Raw genomic sequence first — 16,624 nt, 5'->3', positions numbered from 1 at the left:
ATAGTGTGTTACACTCATTATCAAGTAAGCACAGCTTATTGGGATGTTCAGGTTGGGATAAAATATTAAAATATTGTAAAAGGGACAATTGCTCACGCCTCAAATAAAGTGATGGTTCGTTAGAGTCAACATATAGGCTGTGTACAGGAGAAGTCCTGAAAGCTCCTGAACAAATCCGCAAACCTTGATGGTGAACAGGATCCAGTTTTAACAAAACAGATGAGCGAGCAGATCCATAAACCACTGAGCCATAGTCCAGTCTAGAGCGGATAAGCGCTCTGTAAATGCGAAGCATGGAGCAACGCTCTGCACCCCAGGAGGTGTTCGCCAACACTTTTAAAATATTTAGTGTTTTGAGACATTTCTTTCTCAAGTTTAAAACATGAGAAAGGAAAGTCAATTTCTGGTCGAACGTTACTCCTAAAAATTTCACTTCGGGCGCAACTGGAATAATTGTACCATTCAAATATAACTCAGGTTCAGGATGGAGACCACGCTTCCTACAAAAGTGCACGCACACAGTTTTCTGTTTCGAAAATGTAAATCCCTGTTTGTCTGACCATTCTTGGATCTTATTCAGAGCCATCTGCAATTGCCTCTCTATGTATCTCATGTCTGCTCCTCGACAGCTAATCTGTAAATCATCTACATATAGTGATCCCAAGATGGTAGGAGGAAGTTCTTTTAATACAGAATTTATTTTTAAACTGAACAGCGTTACACTAAGCACACAGCCTTGAGGCACACCCTCTTCCTGTAGGAAAACATCCGAAAAAACAGAGCCAATCCTTACTTGAAAAGTTCTACTGTTTAAGAAATTCTGAATGAAAATTGGTAGGTTGCCGCGCAAGCCACTCTCGTGAAGATCCCGGAGTATACCGTATCTCCATGCCTTATCATAAGCTTTTTCAATGTCGAAGAAAATCGAGACAAGGTGGCTTCTTCTTACAAATGCTTTCCGAATGGAAGTCTCTAGGAGGAGAATGTTATCCACTGTTGTTCTCCCCTTTCGAAAACCACTTTGATAAGGCGATATAATATTATTCTTTTCCAAGAAGTAGACTAGGCGGCTGTTTACCATCTTTTCAAACAGTTTGCAGAGGCAACTCGTAAGGGCAATTGGTCGATAGTTGGAGGGATTCCTTGGATCTTTCCCTGGCTTGGCAATGGGAATGACAACAGCTCTCCTCCATGCACTGGGAAAAATACGCTCCTTCCACACTTTATTGTAAAGAGTGAGAAGGGCAGTCAGTGACTTATAGGACAGATGCTTTAGCATTTCGTAATTTATGCCATCAAAACCCGGAGAAGACGTATGTGTCTGCAATAAAGCTCTCTTTAATTCCAGCATAGTAAATGCTCTATTGTAAGGCTCAGATTTGGTAGAGTTGAATGCGATGGGACTTATTTCAGAGTGTTGCTTGATAGAGAGAAATGCAGGTGAATAGTTTCTGCTGGAAGAAACGGCAGCAAATGTCTCACCAATAGTATTCGCAATTTCTTCTATGGAGCTTATCACTCGGCCATCTTTTTCCAAAAAGGAAACTGAGTGGTCTTTATATATGCCGCATGCTCTTCGAACTCTTTCCCAAACCCGCTTACTAGGCGTGGAGGATGTTATTGACGATACATATGAAATCCAAGAATTCCTTTGGCTCTGCCTTCTTACTTTGCGTGCATTTGCTTTGGCTCTTTTAAAGGCTATGAGGTTTCGCAGAGTAGGATATGTACGAAAAATACCCCATGCTTTTTTCTGTTTTTTTCAGTGCTTCATGACAGTCGCGATTCCACCACGGTTTCGAATATTTTAGTAGTTTTCCTGATGTTCTAGGAATCGAAAGCATAGCTGCCTGAATAATAGTATTAGTAAAAGCTTCCACAGCGTCATCGATATGCACATCTTCTACCATTTCCTCTGTCAGCTCTGCAGAGGAAGTGAGTGAGTGAGTGAGTGATTATGGCGCAAAACCAGAGATGATTATGACGCGCCAAACAAAAGATAAGATGATTACAATTGATGACATTAAAATTCAATAAATAAAAACAAGTAGATAAATGTACCAAATCCAGAGGATGAAGTCATATAAACACAGGTTAAAAGCACATATTAAAATTCAAGAGACAGTCTTCAAAACAAATTACATTTGGTAATAAAAGCCAATATCTTTTAAATAATAAAATAAATTAGAATTGACCTCTCTTCCGATTAAACGGTCGAGAGGTAAGTCACAGCTATTAAAATATTTCTGGCGAAGACTATTAAAACATGGACACTCAATTAAAATATGACGAACAGATAAACAAACATTACAGTTAAAACAAACAGGCTCATTTTCAGCTTTTAAAAGGTAGTTATGTGTCACTCTAGTGTGACCAATTCTGAGGCGAGTCAAAAGAACTTCCTCCTTACGATTTTTGGTTAATTCCCAGTGCTCAATTCTAGGTTTTACATGTCTTAATTTATTTTGAAGCTGAACATCCCAAAGTTGTTGCCATTTTTTTCGGATCTTTTGTTTCACAACACAACAAATGTCTGCAAAAGGGATGAGACGACTGGACAGTTCAACAGCACATTTTGCTGTGATATCTGCCAGCTCATTCCCTTTTATTACCACATGCCCGGGAACCCAGCAGTACAGGATATCATACCCACGATTCATTAAGTTTATATGTATTTTGAGAATATCCACTATTACTGGATTTTGAGTATTAGGAAAAGCTTCTATTGATTTAAGAGCACTATACGAATCTGTATAAATTATAAACTTTTTGTAGCAGAGCCTTGAGATGTATAAAAGACTATAATATATCGCAGTTAATTCGGATGTTAAGACAGAGAAAGCATTGTGCAAGCGTCTGCCCTCCATGTGGTCTTTAATTACATATGCCATCCCCACATGATCTTTTGACTTGGACCCATCTATATAAACTGGAAGATAACTGCTATATTTGTTCCTGTGCTCAGCGAAGAGTTGTCTGTATATAATCTCGTTAGTGCCTGCCTTCACATGATACTTAAAAACATCAAGAAGCTGAATCCGTGCATTTTCCCAAGGTGGGATTTCAAAATTCTGTACTGCTTGGGGGTGCATATCAGAGAGGGAAAGTTCCTCAATGACAGGGCGAACTCTTAAAAGAAATGTAGGAACACAAGATGGACGTGTTTCAAATAACGCGTTACTCACATCATCAAGTAAGCACAGCTTATTGGGATGTTCAGGTTGGGATAGTATATTAAAATATTGCAAAAGGGACAATTGTTCACGCCTCAGATAAAGTGATGGTTCATTACAGTCAACATACAGGCTCTGGACAGGAGAAGTCCTGAAGGCTCCTGAACATATCCTCAAACCTTGATGGTGAACAGGATCCAGTTTTAACAAAACAGATGACCGAGCGGATCCATAAACAACTGAGCCATAGTCCAGTCTAGAGCGGATAAGCGCTCTGTAAATGCGAAGCATGGAGCAACGCTCTGCACCCCAGGAGGTGTTCGCCAACACTTTTAACATATTTAGTGTTTTGAGACACTTCTTTCTCAGGTTTAAAACATGAGAAAGGAAAGTCAATTTTCGGTCGAACGTCACTCCTAAAAATTTTACTTCGGGCGCAACTGGAATAATTGTACCATTCAAGTATAACTCAGGTTCAGGATGGAGACCTCGCTTCCTACAAAAGTGCACGCAGACAGTTTTCTGTTTCGAAAATGTAAATCCCTGTTTGTCTGACCATTCTTGGATCTTAATCAGAGCCATCTGCAGTTGCCTCTCTACATATCTCATGTCTGCTCCTCGACAGCTAATCTGCAGATCATCAACATATAGAGATCCCAAGATGGTGGGAGGAAGTTCTTTTAGTACAGAATTTATTTTTAAACTAAACAGGGTTACACTGAGCACACAGCCTTGAGGCACACCCTCTTCCTGTTCAAAAACATCCGAAAAAACAGAGCCAATTCTTACTTGAAAAGTTCTAGTGTTCAAGAAATTTTGAATGAAAATTGGTAGGTTGCCGCGCAAGCCACTCTCGTGAAGATCCCGGAGTATACCGTATCTCCATGCCTTATCATAAGCTTTTTCAATGTCGAAGAATATCGAGACAAGGTGGCTTCTTCTTACAAATGCTTTTCGAATAGATGTCTCTAAGAGGAGCATGTTATGTACCGTTGTTCTTCCCTTTCGAAAACCACTCTGATAAGGCGATATAATATCATTCTTTTCCAAGAAGTAGACTAGGCGGCTGTTTACCATCTTTTCAAACAGTTTGCAAACACAGCTGGTAAGGGCAATTGGCCGATAGTTCGAGGGATTCCTCGGGTCTTTCCCTGGCTTCGCAATAGGAATGACAATAGCTCTCCTCCATGCACTGGGAAATGTACGCTCCTTCCACACTCTATTGTAAAGTGTGAGAAGGGCACTCAGTGACTTACAGGACAGATGCTTTAGCATTTCATAATACACGCCATCCAGACCCGGACAAGACCTATGTGTCTGCAACAAAGCTCTCTTTAGTTCAACCATAGTAAAGTCTCTATTGTACGGCTCAAAGTTGGAAGAGTTGAAAGCGATGGGATTTTTCTCAGAGCGTTGCTTGATAGAAAGAAATGCAGGTGAGTAATTTCGGCTGGAAGAAACGGCAGCAAATGTCTCACCAATTGTATTTGCAATTTCTTCTATGGAGCTAATCACTCGGCCATCTTTTTCCAGAAAGGAAAGTGAGTGGTCTTTGTACATTCCGCATGCTTTTCGAACTCTTTCCCAAACCCGCTTACTAGGCGTAGAGGATGTTATTGAGGACACATATGAAATCCAGGAATCCCTCTGGCTCTGCCTTCTTACTTTCCGTGCATTTGCTTTGGCTCTTTTAAAAGCTATGAGGTTTCGCAGAGTAGGATATCTACGAAAAATACCCCATGCTTTTTTCTGTTTTTTCAGTGCTTCATGACAGTCGCGATTCCACCATGGTTTCGAATATTTTAGTGTTTTTCCTGATGTTCTAGGAATCGAAAGCATAGCTGCCTGAATAATAGTATTAGTAACAGCTTCAACAGCGTCATCGATATGCACACCTTCTACCATTTCCTCTGTCAGCTCTGCAACGGAAGAGAAGAGTTCCCAGTCTGCCCTGTCCAGGATAAAACGAGGGACTCTCGACACGGGGTTTGCTCCTCTTCGTGCAAGAGACACAAAAATAGGATAATGATCGCTGTTGTACAGGTCATTTCCGACACTAAAAGTGCAAAATGGCAACAGAGATGGTGAACAGATGGCAAGATCGAGAGCGTGGAATGTCCTTGAAGGCTCATGGAAGTACGTATCTTGCCCATTATTTAGGAGACAAAGGCTATGATCTTCGATCATCTGCTCTATTTGTCTTCCTCGGCAATTTGTATCTTTACTTCCCCAGAGTGGACTATGGCCGTTAAAATCTCCTATTATGATAAAAGGCTCAGGCAGCTGCTCTATTAGATTATTTAAATCTTGCTGATAAATGTGCTCATTTGGAGGCAAATACAAAGAAACAAATGAAACAATAATATCAAAATTTATTTGAGTAGCGACAACTTGGAGGGATGTCGTCAAAGGAAGTACATTTGAGGGATAATCCAGTGAGGAGAGGAGACCTACACCTCCACTGGCACGCTCACCTGCAATGTTATCCTTCCTGACGAAAGAAAACCTCCGAAGTTTTGCATGGTGTTCAGGTTTCAAATTTGTTTCCTGTATTGCTAAGCACACAGGATGATACACATTTATTATAGATTTGATGTCAAGGAAATTTCGGTGGAAACCGCGACAGTTCCATGACATGAGGGTGGCCATTATGAATGGTTTTTGTTTTTTCTGTGCTGTTCTTTTGTTTTTCGTGGAAGTAGATGCCTGGGAACTTCTAGACCCTCTTCTACTTCCATAAAGTCTGAATCCGCAGATTCAGAAATCATCTCATCAAAAGAGCTATTGCTGTGACTTCTATTTTTATTGGATATTTTATGTGTAGAAGTTTTGGGCTTACTTTGAATAACTGTTTCTTTCTTTTGTACTATATGGGTTGCATTTTCTTTTTGCTTGTTGGATGTAGACGGATGGGTTTTATTTGCTAGGGTCTGTGTGCCTATTGATGTTTGGGTGGCGACTGTACGAGATGATTTTACAGCACTGGCGTATGATGTATTTTGTCGAAGCTGTGTGCTCTGGACTAATCTTCTGGCTTCGGCATATGAGATGTTCCTCGTAAACTTTGCAGTCTGCACTTCTTTTTCCAATTTCCATTTTGGGCAGAGGCGTGAAAATGCTGGGTGCTCACCCTTGCAATTTATACAAAGAGGCGCAGCCGTACAATTTTCAGAATCGTGGCCAATCTGTGAGCATCGGGCGCATGTAAGGCTGCCACGACAAGACGCCTTAGAATGGCCGAAACGCTGGCATTGGAAACATCGCATAGGGTTTGGAATATAAGGTCTTACAGGAATATTTAGATATCCGGCCTTAATATTCTTAGGCAGATCAGGCGTGTTGAAGGTAAGGATCACGTGTTTCGTGTCTATCAACTTACCTTCTTTACGCATCTTGATCCGCCTTACACCGCAGACATTTTGTTCGGAGAGCTCAGAAGCGATCTCTTCTTCAGAAACATACAGAAGGTCGAATTCTGAGATTACACCCCGACAATAGTTGAGTGACTTATGTGGTGTTACAGTCACATTCGCTTGCCCAAGTTTAGTTATCTGAAGTAAAGAAGCAGACTGGGTGGCTGAGGTTGTATCAATAAGCAGGTCTCCGGAGCGGAGACGCTTTATATTTCTCGGCTCACCAATACAGGACTGGATGTATTTGTTTATTACGAAAGGAGACATCTTATGCATTTCGCCAGAAGGACTAGAGATGACTAGGAAACGGGGAATATTGTTATGATTTTTTTCATTTGTATCTGTACGTAATTTTTTTGCAGTAGACTTTTCAGAAGTAGGTTGAGTGAGAGGTTGAGTGAGTGGTTGAGTGAGTGGTTTAGCAGTAGACGTTTCAGAAATAGGTTGAATGACTGGTTTAACAGTAGATGTTTCAGAACTAGGTTGAGTGACTGGTTTAGGAGTAGAAGTTTCAGAACTAGGTTGAGTGACAGGAGTGATTTGAGTGACTTGAGTGACAGGATTGACTTGAGTGACTGGAGTTACCTCGAAATCTTTTATTAAGTAAATATGAGAAGCCATAGTGAAAGAATAAAGATTCGGGTCCGACGGCCCCGCCCACCACGGAGCCCAACAAGGGAACACAGATTCCTGTGTTAGGGCTAGCCGGACCTATACGCAAACTGAAGCCCCACAGTCGGCTTTCCCGAAAGCAGGTACTCCCGAGAGCTTGACCCCAAGCCACTGATACAAGGACTAGTGACCAGCCGATTGACACCCGTGAGCTGCAGAGGAAGAGAAGAGTTCCCAGTCTGCCCTATCGAGTATGAATCGAGGGGATCTCGACATGGGGTTTGCTCCTCTTCGTGCAAGAGATATAAAAATGGGATAGTGATCGCTGTTGTAAAGATAATTTCCCACACTAAACGTGCAAAATGGCAGCAGAGATGGTGAACAGATGGCAAGCTCGAGAGCATGGAATGTCCTTGAAGGCTCGTGGAAGTAAGTATTCTGCCCATTATTCAGAAGACAAAGGCTATGATCTTCGATCATCTGCTCAATTTGTCTTCCACGGCAATTTGTATCTTTACTACCCCAGAGTGGACTATGGCCGTTAAAATCTCCTATTATGATGAAAGGCTCAGGCAGCTGCTCTAAAAGACCATTTAAATCTTGCTGATCAATATGCTCATTTGGAGGCAAATACAGAGAAACAACTGTAACAACAATATCAAAATTTGTTTGAATAGAGGGATGTTGTCAAAGAAAGCACATTCGACGGATAATCCAATGAGGTGAGGAGACCTACACCTCCACTGGCACGCTCACCTGCAATGTTATCTTTCCTGACGAAAGAAAACCTCCGAAGTTTTGCCTGTTGTTCTGGTTTTAGATTTGTTTCCTGTATTGCGAAGCATACAGGATGATAAGCATTAATTATGGCTTTGATGTCGAGCAAATTTCGGTGGAAACCGCGACAGTTCCATGACATGAGGGTGGCCATTATGTATTGTTTTTGTTTTTCCTGTGCTGTTCTTTTGTTTTTCGTGGAAGTAGATGCCTGGGAACTTCCAGACCCTCTTCCACTTCCATAAAGTCTGAATCCGCAGATTCAGAAATCATCTCATCGAGAGAGCTATTGCTGCGACTTCTATTTTTATTTGATGTTCTTTGTGTGGCAATTTTGGGCTTACTTTGAATAACTGTTTCTTTTTTTTGTACTATATGTGTTGCATTTTCTTTTTTCTTATTGGATGTAGGCGGTTGGGTTTTATTTGATAGGGTCTGTATGCCTATTGATGTTTGGGTGGCAACTATACGAGATGATTTAACAGCACTGGCGTATGATGTATTTGGTCGAAGCTGTGTGCTCTGAACTAGTCTTCTGGCTTCGGCGTAAGAGATGTTCCTTGTAACTTTTGTAGTCTGGATTTCTTTTTCCGATTTCCACTTTGGGCACAAGCGAGAAAATGCTGGGTGGTCACCCTTGCAATTTATACACAAAGGCGCAGCGGTACAATTATCGGAATCGTGGCCAATCTGTGAGCATCGGGCGCATGTGAGGCTGCCACGACAAGACGTCTTAGAATGGCCGAAACGCTGGCATTGGAAACATCGCATAGAGTTTGGAATATAAGGTCTTACAGGAATATTTAGATATCCGGCCTTAATATTCTTAGGCAGATCAGGCGTGTTGAAGGTAAGAATCACGTGTTTCGTGTCTATCAACTTACCTTCTTTACGCATCTTGATCCGCCTTGCACCGCAGACATTTTGGTCGGATAGCTCAGAAGCGATCTCTTCTTCAGAAACATAAAGAAGGTCGAATTCTGAGATTACACCCCGACAATAGTTGAGTGACTTATGTGGTGTTACAGTGACATTCGCTTGCCCAAGTTTAGTTATCTGAAGTAAAGAAGCAGACTGGGTGGCTGAGTTTGTATCAATAAGCAAGTCTCCGGAGCGGAGACGCTTTATATTTCTCGGCTCACCAATACAAGACTGGATGTATTTGTTTATTACGAAAGGAGACATCTTATGCATTTCGCCAGAAGGACTAGATTACTAGGAAACGGGGACTATTGTTATGATTTTTTTTATTTGCATCTGTCCGTAATTTTTTTGCAGAATTTTCAGAACTAGGTTGAGCGACAGGTTGAGTGACTGGTTTAGTAGGAGACGTTTCAGAACTAGGTTGAATGATTGGTTTATTAGTAGATGTTTCAGAACTAGGTTGAGTGACTGGTTTAGTAGGAGATGTTTCAGAACTAGGTTGAATGATTGGTTTAGTAGTAGATGTTTCAGAACTAGGTTGAGAGACTGGAGTGACTTCAAAGTTTTTTAATAAAAAAATATGTGTATTTGCCATATTGAAAATAGAAAAGATTCGGGTCCGACGGCCCCGCCCACCACGGAGCCCAACAAGGGAACACAGATTCCTGTGTTAGGGCTAGCCGGACCTATACGCAAACTGAAGCCCCACAGTCGGCTTTCCCGAAAGCAGGTACTCCCGAGAGCTTGACCCCAAGCCACTGACACAAGGACTAGTGACCAGCCGATTGACACCCGTGAGGACGACTAAGGTGCCTCCCGTTTAGCTGAAGCAGAGGCCAAAGTAGTGTGTTGGGGACAGTACCTCACCCCTCAACTACCAGGACCCTCCTTTCCAGCGACACGGGTCTCCACGCACGGCAAACACGTGGGCAGTTTTCTCGCCACTCGAGAACTAGAGACAAGGTCTGTTCCAGTCTCTCGTGACGAGCCCCAAACTCCGTAGAGAGAAACCACGAGGGAGAAGAGAAGGGAAAAAGTTCCAGCAAAGAGGAGAGGAGACGGAAAAGAGGATAGATCACTGGGGCTCCAGGATCGTGACACCCGTCTCACCAAGAAGATGATCCCCTGAAGGGCTAGGGTACCTCGGGATTGCCACACCCGTACTCACAGAAGTGAGCCCCCTGACGGGTGCAACCAGAAAGCTATTTGGTGTTCGTGATATTTATAATGATGAGGAATTTGATTTAAATCATATCAAAGGCAGAGTACATCAAGATGAAATACTACATTTAGTAAGGAATTATAAGCCAAATAAAATAAAAACATCTGCCCTGAAGATAAGGATAGTGCTGACAGATCAACTTCCATTTCATTGCGCGCCGCAACGTTCCACCTCCTTCCCCCGCAGAGGAGCGTGAAACTGATAAACAGGTTTCGGAATGGTTAGAGAAACAAAGGATAAGCTTTTATCCATTTTTTGCAGCAATTCCACTTTTTGTTTGATTGACATTGAAACATGCTTTCGCTTTGTAGATCCTTTGGCAGCTCCAGAATCGGAAATTCTTTTTGACATAATCGAAAGTTCAAGCTTACTTTTATAAAATTGCACCAACAGTCTGCAAAAAATAATAAGCGGGATCCAATTAGAAGATTAAGGAACAACACAATCTGCAACATTAAATGAAATAGATAATTAGATAATTTTAGCTTAGCTTATACCGTCCGTTATACATTTAACGTGCATGCGTAAATGTATTATGCGCATGCATAAACGCATGAGTAAACGCATTATTCATTTACGCATGCGCAGAAAGTTTGTAGCTTTGTGGTCCGGATCATGGACATCTGGATAAAAGACTTTTGACTGTACTATAGCTTTGATTACATACCATTATTGCAGTTTAATAGCATTAACCTGCGTTTGATCGCGATGGGTATATACCCACCCCTCCATTTTCGCTGTTTCTCTCCAAACATTTTTTAAAAATGGATGATTTTTCTTCTAGCTGCCCCCAGAATAGGAACTCTTTCGAGTTCTAAACATAGATATTTTGTAATCGCCACTTCAGGGTTTCAGAGCATTACTGTTACTATTCTGAGTACTGGTAGACGCATTGAAATCGCACTCTTATCATGGCGCGTTTTCGAAATTATGATGATGAAATGCGACATTTAAGAAATTTACTTCATACTGTTTCTTCTGGTGAAGAAAGTCTCTAGGAAGGTAATAAGTTTTCCAATAATGAAGAGGCGGATGATAAGGAAATTTACAGTGAACACGAATCTTCGCCTGAAATAGAATCTGATTGAGGGTGATATTTCTGATTCAAATGAAAGCGATTATTTTCTGGGAATAAACAATATAACAAGATGAAGTAAAATAAAATCCCATGGATATGTTAGAATTTCTGCTAAAAATAAAATTTGTGGATATCGTGGATGAAATGGCTGCAACGTATTCAACGGCTTTAAAAAACAAGTGGTGAGCCTACGGCTATTTTTTATTCCATGTTGAACGTTGCTGCAATAAATGCACAGATAATTTTGCTATCAACGAAGAAACCACCTACTGGGCATCGAGCCAATTCTTTAATTCTGTAGACAAACATAATCTCTTGTTCAGTTACATTGTTGAAGTGCTGTAACTGCTATGTGTAGAGAATTCTGACTACTTGTCGATCAAAATTTTTTCGTTTTAAGTAACTTCACTGTCACTTTCTTCACTATCGGTAGAGGTATTTTCTGGATATAGAATAATACTATAGATTTCGCTATACATTAATTGACTGATGATTGGAAGCATTTTCATCACAGTGAAGAACTTTTTTTATAGTATCTTCATTTATTACAGTCAAGAATCGGAACTCTCCTGATGTTTTATTATGCACGAAGGGGGGAATCAATTGCGCATGCGTAAAGTCTATGAGGAAAACGTTGTTGGTGGTTTTGACAAAGAATAGGTCAGGAAGTCCGGATTTTAGCTCATTCTGAATATTGGGCATCCAGATTTCGGACTTTGTACTGTACACCTCTTATATTTCATTTTGGAAAAAAATTAGGCCATTGATTACTTCATTTCTAAACAACTGAAATGCTATTTCTATTCGTATCTTTTCAAAGTTATTGGGAAAAAGATGCTTTTTATTAATGTGTGACACTGCTTTTAAAGTTACACCATCAAAATCTTTCTTCCATGCATAAATTGTTTTCTAGCCGCACTTCTCCAAATGGTGTATAAAACCCATGTTTCAAAAAGGCATTTCGTACGCATTCTATTAAATGTGGAAAGCTAGATATAAAATTTGATTTACGTGTTTCACCACATGGATGATTTATCTGATATTCAACTGTATCAGTTTTATTCATGTTCTACTACATATTTATTACATATGCCAACAGAGGTAGGAAGTAAGATGGAGTGGCTGTAACCCGTTTCACTCCATACATTGCTTTGAAGCACTGGCAATCTCTTCGTGGTGATGAATACACTGGATGATCTATCATTAAGATCAATGCGTTTTGACACGATCGAATGTAAATATTTTGTAATTGCGTCATAAATATATATATTGTGTATATTTTCTTTTTCTACAATATTTTAGAGTCCTAAATATATGAAAGGAATAGATCATTAAACATCATTTCATTCTGAACGGAATCAAATGCTATACTTTTCACAGAACAATTTAATTTGAATGAAATATTTTCACAAGTCTCGTTAATTACATTAGAAAAATTTTTGTAAGGTAATTCGATTTCATTCGGTTAAGGCTTAGAAAAATTAAGATCAAAGTTTATTGTATTATTAATATTAAAATTATGCATTATTTATTTTCTAATTATTGAGCTCCTTCCGAAAATACTTTCTCAAATATGACATTATTTTTTAGCTTCTGAGGCCTCTTTTAAATGGAAAAAATATAAGTTAATTTATAGTTAATGCTCTAGACAATATAATACAATACTCTCTATACAATTCGGTCCATTTCAAATTAGAACACTTTTTATTTTAATAGTGGAATATGTTAAATAGTACTTAACTTTCTCTGAATATTTCTGGAAGAGAGTAAAGAAAGAATTTTCTTAAAACATTATTTAAAATTTGCAACTGACTTATAAAATGTAAGGGAATAATTCTTTTAATTATACTTATCAGATTTTTTTACCCTTAATTTCAACAACACATATCCTAAAACTCTTCTTTATTACTTCCTTAAGTACGCATCTCATAGAATCATTATGAATTTAGATACATTTAATAATTAGATTTCTTCACAATAACTTTAACAGGAGTTTACGAATGAAAAAATCCTTCATTTCGATTAGATTTATAAATAATTTGATAAATATTTACATATTCTTTTACAGGCAAATACATGCTTTTTGCAAGCATTATGTATAAATACCCAAACATATTTCTCATTTTCTGCATGTGCAAATCTTTAATTTCTGCGCATTCACTATATTTTTTGAGTAAAGTAATTTACATAATTTAGCATATACCCAAAATGTTTACATAAGAAATATGTAAAAATGTAATTTGAATGAAAGTTACATGCATCATTTTTAATACCCACTCAAAGGTAAGTTTTTCTTCGAAATTCCTCCATGATGGCATCTCTCCTTTTAAGCAGATAGCCCTTGCATGCTTTACTCTATTTATTAAAAACTTAACCAGACCTATGCGCCTAATTACAAATATTTTAACATGCATAATTTTACACTTACAATTAGCTATCAAGTTTCAAACTTTTAACTTAAAACACGTTTTGGGGATATAATATTCATTTTAATAAATTTAACACTATTTGATTTTGCAGTATTTAACCCGGCATTAACGAACGGGATTGCTCGCGCTGGGGCAGTTTTTTCCTTTCCTTTACCATTAAATCTGCGCAAAATATAAAAGAACAAAACCATATGTTAAAAACTTTACCTTTAATTTGCACATTTTCGGCAAATGCATGCCATACGTTTCATGCATACGTCTTTCACATTTTTCACAGACAAACTTAGCTTTTCTGGTCCCATATTCAGCAAACCTTTTATTTCTTTATATCTTGTGTTTACCTTCTTAGGGGGAGGAAGTATCGACCTCATTTTTGCCCATTACTTTGGGTCTATGCAGGAGCATTGCTATGTGACTAAGCTTTTTTTTTTTTTTTTTTTTTTTTTTTTGTAAATTTTATACACTTTAGATCATAAATCACGATTTCATATTTTTAATTTTATAATTTCTACATGCCATCTTACTAGATTTAAACTGATAAAGTTTTATATGTTTTATATAAACTGATGATCCAATATCCGGAATCTCCGAAGTCCCGACGAGTCCGGATTTCGGACTTTGTACTGTACAGGAATTTAGAAGGTACAGTATAGGTTGTGATACGGATAAATTCATTAATTCATGTAATGACATCTAGATATCCTGTGGAAGCTTCATTTTTACATTCGCACAAGCATACAGCATTATTAATTTTTAAGCATCGGGACTGGATTCAGAAATGTATATGTTATGCATGTGTGTATGTATACACACACATACGTACATACATATTATAATGTATTTACTTTGCTACACTACCAACATGATTCCACTAAGAAACACCAAGAAATGTAAAGAAACCACCTCCAAAAATATGTGTGCAGACGATGCGCACAATTGAAAATGTTTTTTCAGTTATTCTGTAAGTTTTGACTAAAAAGTTGGTTGTTCATTCAAAAATGATTTTTTTTAAATTAGATTTCTTTAAAACTTTATTACAGACGTATAAAACAATAAATATCTGGTGGTAGTCTCTGGGATAGAAAGGTGAAAACAGTGCATTTAAAAACAAGAAATACAGTAGTTGCGAGTATACACACACATACATACATATTGTAATGTATTTGCTTTGTTACACTACCAACATGATTCCACTAAGAAATGTAAAGAAACCACCTTCAGGAATATCCGTGCAGACAAGAAAAACATTTAAAAACAAAAGAAATACAGTACTTGCGAGTATAAATTTTTATGAATGTGGTGCTATTTATTAAGAAAATGTTTCATGCTATTATTGAATTTAAGTTAAAGAACAATATTCTGAGTTTAAGCTTTTGTATTAAAGCATCAAAATATTTAATGTTCTTTTAAAATTTGAGCTCTTGTCGCAAATTTAGTACGTTAATATTAGAATATTTCAACTCTAAAATTTGAACTCTTGTATTAGAATGTCAAATTTATTACGCTAATATTATAATATTCTTATTCCTAAATTTGAGCTCTTGGCTAGAGGCTTGAATTCTTTTGCATTTACTCTAGTATAATTTATTAAGAGCAAGCTTTGCGGATTTTTGTTTATTGGAAAGCACATACATTTTATTGCATTAAGAGTTTTAGAAAGAAAAAAAAAAAAAAAAAAAAAAAATACGTTGTCTCATACTTGAATTTCTAATAAAGAGCAAGTTGATTTGAATTTTTTAATATTGACTAAAAGCTTTTTAAGATTAATTTTGAAACGCTGTTGAAGAGCTTTTTTATTTATAAACATGTCATTTCTTGCCAAGGGTAAAAAACAAGATTTTATAGAAGTAGCTGAAGAATTAGGTGAGGAAGTGTCGCTAACTAGTAATGTTCCAGAAATTAAAAAATAATCACTGAACGTCAGTTTCACCGTGAGGAAGAAGTTAAATTAATTCTAAACCGAATAATTGCTGAATGTCTGGCTGAAGAAGCGAGAGAAGAAAGTCTGGCTCGAGAAGCAAGGGCATATGAATTAGAAATAAAGCAGCTTGAAATTGAAAATCAGGTAATACAAGCTAGAGAATCAACAGCGAATATAGTAGAATTAAGCAACAAAATCCAGTTGTCACAAATTACTCCAAAAAACGAGACGACGAAAAAAGGGATAAAATGGGACTATATTTGATAAATTTTAAGAGAAAAGCTGAAATGGCTTAGGTTCCTAAGAAAGATTGGGTGGCTATCTTTTGGGTGTTTTACCCAAAAGTCTCCAATATGTTAGTCAGAGAACCATCTGAAGATGTGACTAAGTACAAATATGTGAAAAATCTAATCTTAAGAAGATGTAAACTTAACAGTGAAAAGCTGAAACAATGCTTTTATCCACATCAAAAGACTCTTGGAGAAATTATGCTCATGAACGTTATAGTTATTTTTTAGAGTGGATTGGGGATTTAGAAATTAAGACATTTGAGAATCTGAAAGATGTAATAACCGAGCAAATTAAATATAGAGTTCCCATGGAAGTAAAGGATCATTTTCTGGACCATTGGATGAAATTTAAAACTCCACATGAGCTAGCAGAAAAATTAGAAGTGTATGAGAGTATTAAACAGAGCTTTAAGAGGATAAATCCTAGAAAACAAGATTTAAAACTTGAAGAAAGTCATTAAAACATGAATAAAATGCAAAGTGGTTATCATAATAGACATAATCCTAAAGAAATCTCGCCATTTTGAACGAACAAGCAACTTTTTAGTCAAAACTTACAGAATAACTGAAAAAACATTTTTAAGTGCGCATATCATTTGCACGGATGTTCTTGCGTGTGGTTTCTTTATATTTCTTAGTATAATTATATTGGTAGCGTAACAATGAAAATACATTATGATATATATACACACATCTGTTGATCCCCATAAAATGTTAACTGAAGTACAAATTATTTGTGTCATAGTTGTCCACTGTTTTGTAGTTATTACAAAAGTAGATCAACT

This window comes from Stegodyphus dumicola, chromosome 2 (genome assembly GCF_044657685.1).
Source record: "Stegodyphus dumicola isolate Sdum_Otavi_A_Nest chromosome 2, ASM4465768v1".
NCBI lineage: Eukaryota > Metazoa > Arthropoda > Arachnida > Araneae > Eresidae > Stegodyphus > Stegodyphus dumicola.
This window is presented reverse-complemented; position numbering follows the sequence as displayed.